General features: G+C 37.4%; 1 protein-coding gene and 1 non-coding gene across 2 annotated transcripts in view; one reads left to right on the top strand and one right to left on the bottom strand.

Moving 5' to 3' along the window:
* SLC2A13 (solute carrier family 2 member 13) overlaps nt 1-16,722 on the top strand; it is a 381,359-nt gene that overhangs the window by 114,548 nt on the left and 250,089 nt on the right. The gene's annotated exons all lie outside the window — the stretch shown is intronic.
* LOC124502797 (small nucleolar RNA SNORA67) lies at nt 10,340-10,478 on the bottom strand. Its single transcript, XR_006960046.1, has one exon. It is a non-coding gene; the product is annotated as a small nucleolar RNA SNORA67 (small nucleolar RNA).

Here is a 16,722-nt window from a genome sequence, read left to right as displayed (position 1 = left end):
TCCAGGTTGCAAAGATGTTCCACCTGGCTACTAATACGTATTAGTTTCCTGTAGTATGGAAACAAATTGCCACAAATCTACGATGGCTCAGTTCTGTAGGTCAGGAGTGTAGGTTGTCTTGTCTGATTCCTCTTGTGTCTTAACAAGAGCAAGGTGTTTGCCAGTCTGGACTCTTTTCTGGAGCTTCTGGAGGGAAATGTGCTTCCAGGCTCATTCAGGTTGTTGGCAGAATTCATTTCCATGTGGCTTTAGATTGAGATCCTCCTTTCCTTGCTGCAGTTCATCCTCAGCTCCTAGGGGCTGCCTGCATTCCATGGTTTGGGATCCCCTGCTTTAGAGGCAGCCAGAGCGTCCTGAGTCCTTCTCACCCTTCAAGTCTGTCCAACCTCTCCTTCTGCCGCATCTCTCAGACTCTTCTGCCTCCTTCTTCTTTAAGGGCTTACGTGATTATTAGGTTGAGTGCACCCAGATAATGCAAGACAATTTCCCTATTTTAAGATCCAAAACCTTAATCACATCTGGAAGTCTCTTTGGCCATGTAATGTAACGAAAAGATGATAAATGATAGATAATGAGAATAAAGAATGCCATATGTGTGAAGGTTCTAGAGATGAGGGAGTAGAAAGTAGGTTGTTTTGTTTGTTTTTTCTTTCTTTCCTTTTTTGTTTGTTTGTTTGTTTGTTTTGTGGTGGTGGTGGTGGGAGGCACCTTCCTTTGCCTACAACACCAGATTACAACTTTTTTTTGGTTCAATAAACCTAGACTCCACTGTTGGCCCCTAAAGTACAGCACCTCCCAGTCCAGAGGCATACCTGGCAATAGTCATATGTTCTGCTATATTGAGCTTTCTGTCTCCACAAGCCCTCAAATCCTGGTGTGGGACACAGGTCACCAGCCTGGGTGCTCTCCTTCCTCAGCGTATATATTTTTATTTCAGAGATCTTGTTTTATATCCCTGCCACTAAGCTGCTGTCAGGAGGCCTCCTGGTTTGCTGTGAAAACATGTCCCTGGATACATTTTTCTAACTTCACTATTAAAGGAGTTGAGAAAGGGGTCTTGATCTCCTGCCCCCCAGAAGCCTCCTGCCTTTTTATGCAGATTTATTTACTTCTTCTGTAGAATCAGCTTTGAAGGACAGGGATGGAAACTCTCTTAGAGTTGATAAATGGATTAAATGAACCAGTATTCAGGAAGCAGAATGGTGAGGTGGTTCTGAGCATAAGCTCAGAAGTAAGAGCGCCTGGCTTCAGAGCCCATCTCTGTTGTTAAGGAGCTGGGTGACCTTTATATGTTGCATAACCTCTCCTTACCTCAGTTTCCTCATCTGTAAACTTCACTGGATTGTGGTGAGAATTAAATTAGTACATCTAAAATGGCACTAGACACATAAAAATCACATAAAGATGTTTATTGTTATAATTATTATTTGCATAAATACAAGGAGCAGAATAAGTGACAGTTAGAATATTGCTCTGGAATTAGGCTGCCTGAGCTTTCCTCCAACCTGTAGCTGTTACTAGCTTTGTGTCTTTGGATATCTAAAAGTTACTAAAACTTTCTATACCTCAGATTCTTCATCTATAAAATGGGAACAATAATTGCTCTCATTTTGTGGTATTTTTGTTGGTGGTATTATGAGAAAATGAAAAAAAATTGTAAGAGCTCAATAAATTGTAGATTCAGTGCATGTGTTAAAATTGAAAAACAATACTTATTGTGGGTTTCATTTATTTGGGGAGGACTTGTTTTTTTATACCAGGGGTTAAGGCATAATAGGGATTTGGGATTTTTAGCCCCTTCAATAATCCACCTTACTAAGAGTCTCAGAATTTGCTGTCCCACTGTGTAGCATGCCCAAGGTTTACACTTAAGGATTCAAGAGTACTTACAGGTATTTGCCTAACTCTAACTTTTAAGTTTGGTTTTTGCTGTCAGCTCCCATTTATTATTTGGTTAAATGTTGTTTTTGTATCTCATCTTCATTGGTCTTTGGAGATACCCATTATTTTCTTAGGAAGCTAGCACTGTTATAAAAATCATATGTATTGAAATTTATCTAAGACCGTAGTTACTAGAATAATTAATATACTGTTCTGCTTAAAGCAGAAGTTGAGGCTAACATAATTTATAAGTCCTTCTCAATAGGTATTACTTTTTTTAGAAATTATTTCTATTCCTGATTACATAACTTGATTTACAAAATTGTATTTGGTGAACTATATATACTTTTCCATTTCTAAATAGTTCTGAAACATTTCTGCCTGTTCTGCCCCCATTATTCTTCACTGGGGGGATCCCATCATTCTTCACTGGGGGAGAAGGTAAAGGTGGAAAATAGAATAGGGTGGTAAGATTCATTAAGTGAGTATCCCTTTCTCATACATCACAGGTTTAAATTATTCATAGTTTGTGTTTTGAATTATTAATCATACTTACCTGTAGATCACAATCTCATGTGGTGTATTTTTTGCTCTGCTCAATTCCAGTTTTGAGGAAAAACTTTTTTTTCTGTCAAATTATTGTTTTTTGTGGTGGTGGTAGTGGGTGGCACCTGCCTTTGCCTACAACCACCATATAAACATAGTGTGTCACCACAGTTGATCAAATTTATGTTGAGGCATGTAGTTTTTGGAAATTTTCTCAAGGTACTTTTGATTTTTCCCCTGATAACTATAACCTACAGAGACCAGGAATTAGACAAATACTGATGTGAGAAGTTGCAGAATGAATAAATTCTAACTTGTATCAAGTCGAGCAGCCATCTTTGGAGAACAATTTCAGAGTATCTGTAATATGAGCCACACAAGAAAGAAATAGCTTTAACCCCTTGCAAAAAGCCTTTTCCATTCAGGTACTCTGTGTTTTTTGATTAGAGAGTTTAGTCCATTTACATTTAAAGTAATTATTGATAGGTGTGTACTTATTGCTGTTTTGTTCATTGTTTACTTGTTTTTATAGTTTCTCTGTTCCTTTTTTCTTCTCTTATTCTCTTCCTTTGTGGTTTGATGACTTCCTTTAGTGGTATACTTAACATTCTTTTCTCTTTATTGGTTATGTATTTATTATAGGTTTTTGCTTTATGATTAGTTACCATGAGGTTTACACACACCACTTATTTCTATAATAGTCTGTTACCAGTTGTTAACAACTTAAGATTGCTCCCAGTCTAAACCTCAATATTTCTCCCTCCCTCTGTATTTTACAATTTCAGTGTCACATTTTACTTGTGTATCCCAAGTAATTAATCCACTATCTTTACTGTATTTTTACTTTTGTAGTGAGATTTATTCTCTTGTAGGTTTTATTGTAAGTAGTGTGCTTCTTTTTTAACCTAAAGAAGTCCCTTTAACTTTTCTTGTGAAGCCTGTTTAGTGGTTGTGAGCTCCTTTAGCTTTTGCTTATCTAAAAATATCTTTATCTCTTCTTCAGATCCATTCTTCAGAATGGTAACTTTCCTGGGTAGAGTATTTTTTATTGGGATTTTCTTTTCTTTAAGCACTTTGAATATGTCATGTGACTCCTTTCTGGTCTATAAGTTTCTGCTGAAAGCTCTGCTGATAGTCTTATGGGGATTCCCTTGTACATAACAAGTTGTTTTCCCTTACGGCATTCAATATTCTCTGCTTGTCTTTAAATTTTGACATTTTAATTACTGTGTGTCTCTGAGTCTCTTTGGGTTCATTGTGTTTGGAACTTCCTGGACTTTCTGCATCTGGCTGTTGGTTTCCTTCTCCAGGTTAGGGAAATTTTTAGCCATTATTTCTTAAAACAAGATTTTTGTGCCTTTCCCTCTCTCTTCTTCTGGGACCTCTAATATGAATGTAGTCCATGTAATTTTGTCCTATAAGCCCAAGTGACTGATCCTTTCTTCTGTTTCATCTAGTCTGCTGGTGAACCCCTCTAATGTATTTTTCAGTTCAGTTAATTTTACGGTATTCTTTAGCTCTGTGACATTTGTTTGGTACTTTCCTATATTTTTTATCTCGTTTTTGAAGTTCTCATTGTGTTCATCTGTTCTCCTCCACAGTCTGATGAGCATCTTTGTGACCATTATGTTGAACTCTTTATCAGTAAATTCTGTTTCATTAAGGTTTTTTTCCTGAAGTTTTATCTTCTTTCATTTAGAATATATTTCTCTGTTTTTTTCAGTTTGCTGTTCAATTCTTGAAGGAGTGGCCTTGTGTAGGGAACAAACCTTGTCTTTCAGCTGTGCCCTAAATCTTTGTCTTATCTCAAACTTTTGTGCTTGTCCAAGCAGACTTTTATATGTTTAAATTTTTTTTTAACGTTTATTTATTTTTAAGACAGAGAGAAAGCATGAACGGGGGAGGATCAGAGAGAGGGAGACACAGAATCTGAAACAGGCTCCAGGCTGTGAGCTGTCAGCACAGAGCCCAACGCGGGGCTCGAACTCACGGACCGTGAGATCATGACCTGAGCCGAAGTTGGCTGCTTAACCGACTGAGCCACCCAGGCACCCCTGTTTAAATTTTTTTTTTTAACATTTATTAATTTTGAGAGAGAGAGTGCACACACACACAAGCAGGGCAGAGAGAGAGGGAGACACAATTTGAAGTAGGCTCTAGGCTCTGAGCTGTCAGCACAGAGCCCGACACAGGGCTCAAACTCACGAACCATGAGATCATGACCTGAGCCAAAGTCAAGCACTGAGCCAGCCAGGTGCCCTGACCTTTTATATTTTTAATGGCTCTCAGTAGTTGAGGATATGCCAGGACCTGTCAGTGTCTTTAAGGGGAAGTTCTCAGCACCTAGATTCAGACTAACTGGAAGCCAGGTCATCAGGCAACAGTTTTTAAAGTGTGCAGATACATACAGTCCTGTGGGACTATAAACCTAAATCCCATTATGGTGGCAGTTATAGAAATTGGGGTTCTAGACAAGTGTAAGCTCTTTTATGGAAGATACTGGTGAGCTGCAGGAAGGCAGAGTACCAAGATAGCCTCTGTAATCTGAGTTTCTTAGAAATCTCTCTAAAGTCCACCAGGTATATGCCAAACCTGCCCCTCAGGCCAAAGCTTCAGGACAAACAGAGGCTTCCTTCACTGAAAATCAGGGGTGTGTGTGAATCTGCTATCTTTGTAGTGCCCTGAGTGTGGCGGCCTGCCAACAACTATTTATCTGATTGCCACAATATCATAGGACCTAGAAAGGCAAGCTCCCCTGGCCACCAGAGCCTGGAAGTCAAGGGATGTCCACTGGGCAGTGACTGTAAAAACCATGGAGCCAGATGTAAAAACTAGGACACCAGCTCTGTGTAGAGCTTTTCCCCAACCCGCAAAGGAGACATTGGCACTCTGGAGCACAGCAGATACAGTTAACAAAGGTAGCTCCTGCCCTCCAAGGTCTCTGGAAAGGATTCGAATCAGCCCTTAGATGCTGCATGTTTAATTAGACGCCTGTACCTTAGGTCACAGCCACAATGATTACCTAATAGGCCCTATTCACAGAAAGACTGAGCTCCTGGGTCTGGTGCCTTTTGCTGTGCACTGGGGGAGGTAACTGTTTAAGAACTCTTTCTCTGTTGGTTGGAGTCTTGTGGGACTTAAAATCATAAACCCATGTGTTTGCTACCTACAACAGACTCACTTTACATGTAAGGACACACCCAGACTGAAAGTGAAGGGATGGAATAAGATATACTATGTCAATGGAAACCAACAGAAAGCTGGAGTAGTTACATCATACATACTGAACTTTAAAGCAAAGACTGTAATAGACAAATGGGTGTTACATAATGATAAAGGGCTCAATCCAGCAGGAGGATATAACATTTGTAACTTTAACAAATGTAACTCTAACATTTGTAACTATTTATGTACCCAGCATAGAAGCACTAAATATACAAAAGCAAATATTAATAGACTTAAAGGGAGAGATAGGCAGCATTACATACTAATGAGTTTAATACCCCATTGACATTAGTGGATAAATCATCCAGACAGGAAAAACAAGAAAACATTGCCCTGATATTAAAACCAGACAGGGGTGCCACAGGAAGAGAAATTACCGGCCAATATCCCTGAAGAACATAGATGCAAAAGTCCTCAACAATATATCAGCAAACTGAATTCAACAGTGCATTAAAAGGGATTATGTACCATGATAAAGTGGGATATTTATTCCAGGGATGCCAGGATGGTTCAACATCTGTAAATGAACTAGTGTGATACACCACATTAACAAATGGTAGGATAAAAATTATATGATCATCTCAAAATGCAGAAAAAGCATTTGAGAAAATTCACCTTCCATTTATGATTAAAAACTCTTAACAAAATGGGTATAGAGGGAATGTACCTTCATACAATAAGGACATATATGACAAAGCCACACTAATACTGTTCTTTCAGGAACAAGACAAGGATGCCCATTCTTGTCACTGCTATTCAGCATAGTATTGGAAGTCCTCACTAGAATAATTAGGCAAGAAAAGGAAATAAAGGCATCTGAATTGAAAAGGAATTAACAAAACTGTCACTATTTGCAAATAGCATGATGTATTTGGAAAATCCTAAAGACTCCATCAAAAACCTATTAGTACTAATAAATGAATTAAGTTTCAGGATACAAAATCAGTACACAAAAATTCTGTTTGTTGTGTTTCAATACACTGATAATAAATTTTCAGACAAAGAAAATAATCCCATTTACATATTCATCAAAAATAATAAATTTCCTTGGATAAATTTAGTCAAGTAAGTGAAATATCTGTATGCTGAAAACTGTAAGATATTAATGAAAGAAATTGAAGAAGACAGAAATAAATGGAAAGATATACTCTGCTTATAGATTGGAAGACTCAATATTGTTAAAATGTCCATGCCAACCAAAGCAATCTATAGAATCTGTGCAATCTCTATCAAAATTCCAATGACATTTTTCAAAGAAATACAACACATAATCCTAAAATTTATATGTAACCACACACACACACACACACACACACACACACACACACAATCCCAAAATAGCCAAAGCAATTTTGAGATAGAATAAAACTGGAGGCATCATGCTCCCTGATTCAGACTGACAAAACTATAGTAAGTAAAACTGTATGGTATTGGCATAAAAACAGACCCATAAATCAAAGGAAAAGAATAAAGAGCCCAGAAATAAACACACCAATATATGGTCAATTAATTTACAGCAAAGGAGCTAAGAATATATTATTTGGAAAGGATAGTGTCTTCAATAAATGGTGTTGGGAAAACTGCACAGCCACATGCAAAGGAATGAAACTCGACCACCATTCTATAGCATACTCACAATTGAAACAAATTGAAGACTTGAATATAAGACCTGCAATCAGGAAGCTCTTAGAAGACAACATAAGGTGTAAGCTCCTTGACATAGGTCTTGGCAGTGATTATTATTGTTTTTAATCTGACACCAAAAGCCAAAGCAACAGGAAAAAATAAGTCAAGTGGGACTACATAATACTTAAAAACTTCTCCATAGCAAAGGAAACCATCAAGAAAATGAAAAGGCATCTTAATGGGATTAAATGTTTGCAAATCATAAATCTGATAAGGGGCTGATTCCAACATATATAAAGACCTCAAAAAAACCCTCAATAGTGAAAAACCAAACAATCGATTTAAAATGGGGGGGGGGTGTTGAATCTGAATAGATATTTTTTTTCAAAGATTTACAAATAGCCAACAGGTACTTGAAAAAAAGCTGAACATAATTAGTCATTATGACTATGCAAATCAAAACCACAATGAGATACCACCTTATATCTATTAGAATGACTATTAAAAGGACAAGAAATAGCAAGTGTTAGCACGGATTTGGAAATATAAATAGTTTCTCCACTATGGAAACCAGTATGGAGTTTCCTCAAAAAGTTTAAAGTAGAATTACCATTAACCCAGCAATTACATTTTTGGGTATTTATCCAAAGAAGACAAAAACACTAACTCAAAAAGATATGTACACCCCATGCTTGTTGCAGCATTATTTGCAATAGCCAAGATATTGAAACAACCTTAGTATCCATCGGTGAATGAATGGATAAACAAACTATTTTACACACACACAGATAATGGGATATTTCCACCCGTATAAAAGAATGAACTCTTGCCATTTGTGACAACACATATGGACCTTCAGGGCATTATACTTTGTGAAATAGGTCAGACAGATAAAGACAAATACCATGTGATCTCTCTAATTAAATAATAATAATAATAGGGGTGCCTGGGTTGCTCAGTGGGTGAAGCACCTGACTTTGGCTTAGGTCATGATCTCACAGTTTGTGAGTTCGAGCCCCATGTGGGGCTGTGTTGACAGCTCAGAGACTGGAGCCTGCTTCAGATTCTGTGTCTACCTCTCTGTCTCTGCCCCTCCTCCACTTGGGTGTGTTCTCTCTCTCAAAAATAAACATTAAAAAAACATTTTTTTTAAGTAAAAAAACCCCTCACAGATAGATTAGTTGTTGCTAGAGGTAGAGCGGATTAATGGGTAAAGAAATGGGCAAAGGAGATATAAATTTATTTTAAAAATAAAAAGCCTTTTTGTGTACTACTGATTTGTATTCATAACTTGAAATTGTTCATTGTAAAATACTTCCTTTGCCCAATTTTCAGATAAAATATTCTTATATATAAAGTGATAGAATAAGCAAATATTTAATTTGCAAGCCAGAAATGTATTAACTGCTTCAATTCTCCTTGTCTTTTTAAGTACAGGAAGGTAGAAATACTAACAAAAAGAAACTGCATAATAATCACTACAAATAATAAAAAAACTTATAACTTTCTTTGCTTAGCAGTTTGTTACTGAAAAACTTCCAGAAATTTTACTCTTGAAATTGCTAAAATACTTTTACTTTTTGATGATGTCACTCCACAGTAAGAATCATTATGATTTGTATGATTGACTATCTCATAAAAAATGTGAATTCTTTATATTTGACAGCTATTTCAAGTATTCCAACTCAAAATAAATTTAAAAAAATTCAATGTTCATTTATTTTTGAGAGAGAGAGTGGGGGAGGGGCAGAGAGAGAGGGAGACAGAGGATCTGAAGCAGGCTCCTCACTGACTGCACAGAGCCAGATGCAGGGCTCAGACCCACAAACAGAGAGATCATGACCTGAGCTGAAGTGGAATGCTTAGCCAGCTGAGCCACCCAGATGCCCCCAACTCAAAATTAATAGGGGAGACTCATCCCACAATCCTGGGGTTTATTTAGTGTGAAAGGAATATTTCTGATTGTTGGTTAGTAAGATGGAGTAAGGCAGATAAATAACTATTATCCTACACATTGTTTCACATTGAGAGTGTTTCAGTGTTCAAATTGTTCGAAATATATTTTCACCTGAAAATTTCTTACTTTGAGGAAAGAGTATGAACTGAAGGTAGGTGAGTGAATAGATGTGAACAAGATGATTTTAAAGTAAGTAGTTTCAATTATCTATGAAAAGTTTAATTTTTTTTTGTTTTGCTTTGCTTTTTGTTTAAAAAAAATTTTTTTTTAACGTTTATTTTGAGACAGAGACAGAGCATGAACGGGGGAGGGGCAGAGAGAGAGGGAGACACAGAACCGGAAGCAGGCTCCAGGCTCTGAGCCATCCCCCCAGAGCCCGACGCGGGGCTCAAACTCACGGAACGTGAGATCGTGACCTGAGCTGAAGTCGGACGCTTAACCGACTGAGCCACCCAGGCGCCCCATGCTTTTTGTTTTTAAATATCATCTATAACATTCAGACAAGGCAGTACATAAATATTAGAAATAACCTATTTCTGTTTATATATTGCAGTATATACAGAATTTAAATCCTATATAAAGATATGAATTTGCAACTGGAGCCTCAATAGATAGAAAAATGCAAAAATATTGAGCATCACTAACAAATACACATGTATTTCTGTTTTCAGTAACAGTACTTGTTCAGGATAATGCAATAATAGATCTTTTATCTATTTTATCTTAATAAAAGCATTTTAATGAACTTTGGAAATTGAAACATTTCAATATCTGAACTTTCTCCCTTTCTGGTTCCCCTGGTCCAAGAATGAGACTCTGACTGGGCCCAACAGCCCCCTCAACTGAGGTTAGCAACATTGAGGGGATGTGTTACTATAGATGGTTTCCATGTCCCAAGAGGTGCTCTTGTCTTCTGTCACTCTGTTGATAGCCACACCTGTATAGCTAAAAGGTCTGCCATGACCAACTCTGGATATAGTTTTCTTTTTTGGTGGGGAAGTCATGGTTGATGGCTGAAGCAGTCTGCTTCACATCAGTTTGTGTCCATGTCAAGAAAAATGACAAGTTCAGTGTGTGGAGGGGGAGACAGGAGGACTGAGGCATATATGTAGGCAGTCAGAGGTCAAAAGGAAACATCACCTTACCCCAAAGACCTTGGGCATTCCAGATTTTATCCCAGGTTTCTATGTTTCTGGGGGTTGGAAGTCACTAGTTGCACCTTGTAGAGAGGCTCACCTTTGAAGAACACGCCAGGTAACATCTATGAGTGATCAAATGGGCATTTTGTGTTAAAGGACTGTAATGTGCTTGTGTGGGCATTATTGGAAGGTCACTAACATAACATTCTATTATCTTATCTGCAAGCTTATGTAATTCTTTTAGAAACTCTTACCGGTTTCATTATTTCTTCTTATGTATTGCTAACCTGCTGCGTCATTTAGCCACGAGACTTGAAGAACCAGAGTCTCTAACTCATGTTTCATCATGTAATGTTTTGTTGGGGTTATTTGTATTTGCTTTTTATGTTTCTAAAAAAAGCCTCTTTCAATTCTTGTATGTGTATAATAGGGTAGGTATAAAGAAATTTAAATGTCACTTTATAAAAAAAGCTAATAGCCAGGGGAAAGAGGGTGACATGATCACTTATTACATTTGTGATGCTCATTTGATAAAAATTATCATTTGTTTCCAAGAGGTGCAGCTTTTCCTGGTTTTGAAACATAAGCTCCAGTTTGCTCCATTAGTCCTTATGGGACAGACATTGTGATGTAGTAGGGTCAGCTCATCAACAGATTCTGTAAAACAGTATAACTTGATTTCTTTCTTTCACATTATGATTAAAGGCCAGTTTCAAAAAAAATTTTTTGTGTGTGTAACATTCTGAAGGATATACAATTAATTCTCCTTTAAAATTTTTTGAGATCTAAAATTGACCTTACAGTACTATACCATAAGATTGACCTTCACTTACTATTTAGATAGTAGAAATTTTCACTTTGGATCAAGGCTGTCTGTCAGAAAGTTGTGTATTCCACATAACTTTGGCCCATCAGCAATTTGCCTTTTCTCAACTAACAGAATATTACTACATCACTGGTTTGCAAGGAGAATGAAAAATAGCTTTATGATACCCTTTCCTAAAGCAGTTGTGTAATCCTAATCTATGCTATTACCATTATTAATACCTTTTAAAGTCTCTCCTATGTTTATCTTCCTTAGAAAACTTCAAACCCTCCAAGGCAAGGGATTGTGTTATGTTCTAGAAGTTTTGAGAACCTAGGAGAGTGCCTGGTTTGTGGCATGTGCTCAACAATTCTGTTGTGTAATAGAATAAATTAATGAAGGTAATTCTTTGAAAACTTTTACATGAAATTCCATAATCCCATTCATTCATTCTGTTTAACAGTGCATGCTATTTGGAAATTTTATTTTTGTTACTCTTTTGGCCCATTTCATCACCTGTATTCATTTGTGATAGGCAATATCTGATTCTTTATGTTCGAAATCAAGCAGTAGAGTGATGGACAGTTCAGGCTTTGGAGTCAGATGGGGGGGTGAGTTGTAGCTCTGCCGCATTTTAAATATGGATTATTGAATATATTAACCTCACTTTTATTCCTGCATTTGTAGAATGGGTGTGAGGTAGAACCCACTTCACAAAGTGGTTTGTGAAGATTGACCATGTAAATAAAGTACTTAGCCTGGCACATAATTAGTGCTCGATGAAACAAGTTTTATCATAGTTGATATTCAGATAGTTGACTTTCCCTTCATGCTAAATAAGCCTACTTTCTTTAACCTGATTAATCAAAGTCTAGTTATCCAGTAGTTCAGTTCTCCTTAATTTTAGTTAGTTGAAGAAATGTTTATAGCCTAGGGAAAATGCAAGTAGTAGACTACTATCATCTAGTTAATAATGCCATCTGGTTGCTAGGTTAAATTGTGCCTTGTATTATTAATTATGGGAATTCCTGTTTTTTTTTTTTTTTTTTTTTTTTTGCTTTGATATCTTTAAAATGTTACACTTGTTGAAGAAATCAGATTTCTTTTTATTTCAGATTAAATTCATTTTGTGGTCATATGCAGAATTTCAGCAAATTTTATTTATAGACCTTTACATCCCCGTGGAGCTAAAATAAACAAAGTGAATTTTGCCAGATTGTGGTTTCAATACCCTGAATGTCATTAAGTCCCAAAAATAAAGAGTGCTGGCTTAGATGTCAGAAGTCCTTCATTCTTATTTTTATTCCCTTGGTTATTAATTTGTGACCTTGGGCAAGCCATTTAACTTCACTCTTATTCATTTTTCTCATCTTTTCCTGCCTTCTCTACCTCACAGAATCTTCATGAGGCTGAAATGAGAAAATATTTGAGGATGGTAAAAACTGTAGAAATCTATGGTTCTTTTGTGTTAAGGCAGTGTTTTGTGATGTTAATTTTATACACAAGATCATAACGTAGTCTGAGGCAATGAAAACGTGTCTGTTCACCTGACTTTTTATACCAGATCAATGTCAGAAATATTCAGGAACTGCATTTAATGATTTTTTTTATAGTTTCCTTTGAAAGAAAACTTGCAGAGTCATCACATAATAGCTTGTTATTTGTGTCCCCTCCACAGAGTTTGCTGCTACTCAAGCATTGTGGTTCTTTTAGATGAAGGCCCAGCCTAAGTAAACGGGAAAGTCAGCAGATAGAGCTGCAGGAACTTTTTGAAAACAGCTGAACATACCAGTGTTTGTCCTTTTAGTCTGTGAGCCCAAAAGACCTCTGTTTCCTCAGCCGTGTTGATATTTACGTATGTTAACATAATTACTCCTAAATGGCCATGCAATGGCTGCATTGTTTCCTTTCTTGACAAGGACCTGGAGATTTTGAACCTTGAAGAATGCATTGCAGCCTGCGTATGGAGCTGTTTTCCTTTTAGCATTTCTTAGTTCTTAGGGTTCCACTGAGATCAAGTGGACGTGGAGTGTTATGAGCTAAATTTTGTGTCCCTCCAAAATTTGTATGTTCACTTCTTAACCTCTACGACCTGAGAATATGATTACATTTGGAGATAGGGCAGAGGTAACTAAGGGCCACCCATGTGGGGGGTGGTACTCCACTCTGACTGATGTCCTGAGGAGAAGAGGATGAGATCTAGGGATGAGCTTGCACAGATGAAAGACCATGTGGAGACACTCAGAGAGGAGGCAGCCACCAACAAGTCAAGGAGAGAGGCCTCCAGAGATGCCAAGCCTACGACACCTTGATCTTGGACTTCCGGCCTTCAGAACAGTGAGAAAATTCTGTTGTGGAAGCCTCCCAGTCTGTGGTATTTTGTTGTGGCAGCTCTAGCAAACAAACAGATCCTGGATGCTGGGCGTTCTCCACTGGGAGTGTAAGAAACTCTACTAGGAGCCTTAAAAAGCCTCCATAATCCACGTATAAATAGAGTTTGAATTTGAATGTAGTAGAGGTTCACAGATTTTACAGTTTGTAAATTCATTTTTTTAAAAGGTAGAAGTGATGGCAAAGCTGCTTTTAGGCATAGAAAAGACAAAGAGGACAGTATTTGATATGGTTTACTTGAAAGCTTACTTTTAGGGGCACCTGGGTGGCTCAGTTGGTTGAGCATCCAACTTGGTATCAGCTCATGTGGTGATCTCATGGTTTCATGGGTTCAAACCCCGTGTCAGGCCCTGGGCAGTGACTACATGGAGTGTGCTTCAGATTCTCTTTATCTCCTGCTCTCTCTGCCCCTCCCCTGCTTGCACTCTCTCTCTCAAAATAAATAAATAAACTTCAAGAAAAAAATGCTTTTACGCTTGGGATGCCTGGATGGCTCAGTCGGTTAAGCGTCCGACTTCGGCTCAGGTCGTGATCTCACGGTCTGTGAGTTCAAGCCCGGTGTCAGGCTCTGTGCTGACAGCTCAGAGCCTGGAGCCTGCTTTGGATTCTGTCTCCCTCTGTCTCTGCCCCTCCCGTGCTTGTGCTGTCTCTCCTCTCTCTCTCTCTTAAAAATAAACCTTAAAAAATTAAAAAAAGCTTTTACTTCTTTCATAGTTTGATATACTTTTTTACTTTAAAATTATAGAGGAATTGATACACATGGCTTAACATTTCTTTAAGAAACATACCAAAGGTAAGTTCTTTTGGTGGTTTTTTGTTGATTTTAAATCCTTACATTTCCCATATTAGCAACTGAAAACAAGTGTTTTGATGTTAATATAAATGAAATGCTCTAAATTACATCTGAAATTTTGGTGTGGGGGGGGGAATTCTCCACTTCCTTCATTAATGATTTATACTTGGCTTAATTTTGATTTTCAAATATTGAATCCTATTCATATACCTGTTCACTGAAATGGCCATTTTTAAAATACAATATTGATACTGTCTTTACACACACAGTGCTGTACAATTTTAAAATGCTTGCACATGCACAGCATCATCCAGTCCTCCAAAAATCTTTTGGGGTTAGCATTACTCTGTTAATTTTCCAGGAAATGATTCCCAGAGAGGTTAGGATACTTTCTCAGAGTCACACAGTGATTTCACATATCCCATATTTTCTGAGTCCCCATCCAGAGTTCTTCCTCTGTTTCTTAGACACGGGGACACCAAGCCCCATGGACTGAGAGATGCATTTTATGTGTGTGTGCACATGCGCCTGTTGTTTGTGTGTATTTCCCTTGTTTCTAGCTCTTCCCTTTGCTCTTCTGATACTTTTGTGGCAAGTATTTTACTATGTAGTGGTGATGTGCATGTTTTTTCTTTTGGTACTTGTATGCACATGTTCACATGTGTGTGTATGTTCAGTGATATCAAAATATAACTTGAAGCAGTGGAAAGATTTGTCATCTATAAGCTTGGCTAGTAGGATGGGTGCAACTTCTGGCTGAAAGAAAAAAAAAAAAGATTTTAAGATGTCCATGGCTGTTACTTCATATTTTAGTGGATACCAGAATCTGTTTATAATAGTTAAAGGCTAGGTCTCAAAATTTGTTTCTCTGGAAACACATCATTTGTAATCTTTAGCTCCTAAGGTAGACAACCTTTATGAGGGTTATGTGTTAGTATTCAGATCATTATTAAGCTAGCTCATTGTTCCTCAGGCCTAACACGAAATCCCTGTCTTTTCACGTTTCCTAGCAACTGACTCACACGTGGAGGATGCAGAAAGAAAGCCATCAGGGACTTGCTCTGCATTTCTCAAACAGCCTCTGAGAAATAGTACCCAGACTACATTGTTTCTCTTCATTGTTTCTAGTAAAAGCTTGCCTTTTATGTTCATTAGATTCTAAGAGAGAATAGTCATAGAGGATGAACATGAAAAATTGAGTAGTGATGATGAAATGTCAAAGCCAGATTATTGGAAATTTTCATCATTAGTAATATTTTTTTATAGCCATTGCTATTTATGTGTATCTTGAAATGCTGGTTACTAAGGTAAGGAGATGAAATCAGTTCTGTTTTATACTTGAGAATTAAGGTAGTTATTATTATAAAGTTACTCCTCTTAGATGCCTAATAAGTACTTGTTCATAATTGTGAAATAAAATGCATCTTCAGTTTTTGATTTCCTTAAAGGAAGGGAGGACAGTGTACCCTAAATTTATTATATATTTATGTGTATGTAACTCTTTGTACACACACCTGTGTATTTTAAACCTTTAGACTGACAAATTGAAAAATGCTTTCTGAACTAAATGATACATTTCATTACATTTAAACAAAATGAACAAATAACTTCATCCCAATTTCTCTGTATGGAAATTGATAGTAATTTGGTGTTGAAGTTTTAGCACGTTTAAAATAGAAACTATGATTTTTATACTTTATTGTATTTTTATTTTCTTTTAATCTTACCATTTAATTTGGGTGGCCTAAAATGTAAAATACAATGACATTTACCTGTTAATAATACTAAGACATGTCTACTAGAAAAAAAGTGTCTTTCAGATGACAAGAATCTGAAGTTATGTCTCTTCTCTTAACTGTCCTTGTGCTGTTTGCTGTAACTGACCCTAGGAAAGGGGGCTGTGGAAGGAAAAGAGTGATGAGGGAAGAGAAAGCAAGAGGAAAATGGAAGGAAAGATGAAGCATAAGTTAAAAAAAAAAAAATGGTTGTGAGGGCACCTGGGTGGCTCCGTCAGTTAAGCATCTGACTTCAGCTCAGGTCATGATCTCATAGTCCATGAGTTCGAGCCCCATGTCAGGCTCTGTGCTGACAGCTCAGAGCCTGGAGCCTGTTTCGGATTCTGTGTCTCCCTCTTTCTCTGCCCCTCCCCTGCTCATGCTCTGTCTCTCTCTGTCTCAAAAATAGATAAAAACATTTAAAAAAATTAAAAATAAATGGTTGTGACTAGTGAACGGTGGGGCAGTGGGACTGAGTGGAGCTGCTACGTCTTTCTCCCTACCACCTCTGTGAAAGTAGTGTTCTGCTGTTACTTTGCCAGGAATGAGCGTGTTTACCAGCCAGCACCCGCCAGGGTGCACTG

Source organism: Lynx rufus, unplaced genomic scaffold (assembly GCF_022079265.1).
Source record: "Lynx rufus isolate CCGP_SWC_20201006 ecotype Redwood Valley unplaced genomic scaffold, mLynRuf1.p SCAF_7, whole genome shotgun sequence".
Classification (NCBI taxonomy): domain Eukaryota; kingdom Metazoa; phylum Chordata; class Mammalia; order Carnivora; family Felidae; genus Lynx; species Lynx rufus.
The sequence above is the reverse complement of the archived record's forward strand: the minus strand, read 5'-3'. Positions and strand labels throughout refer to the sequence as shown.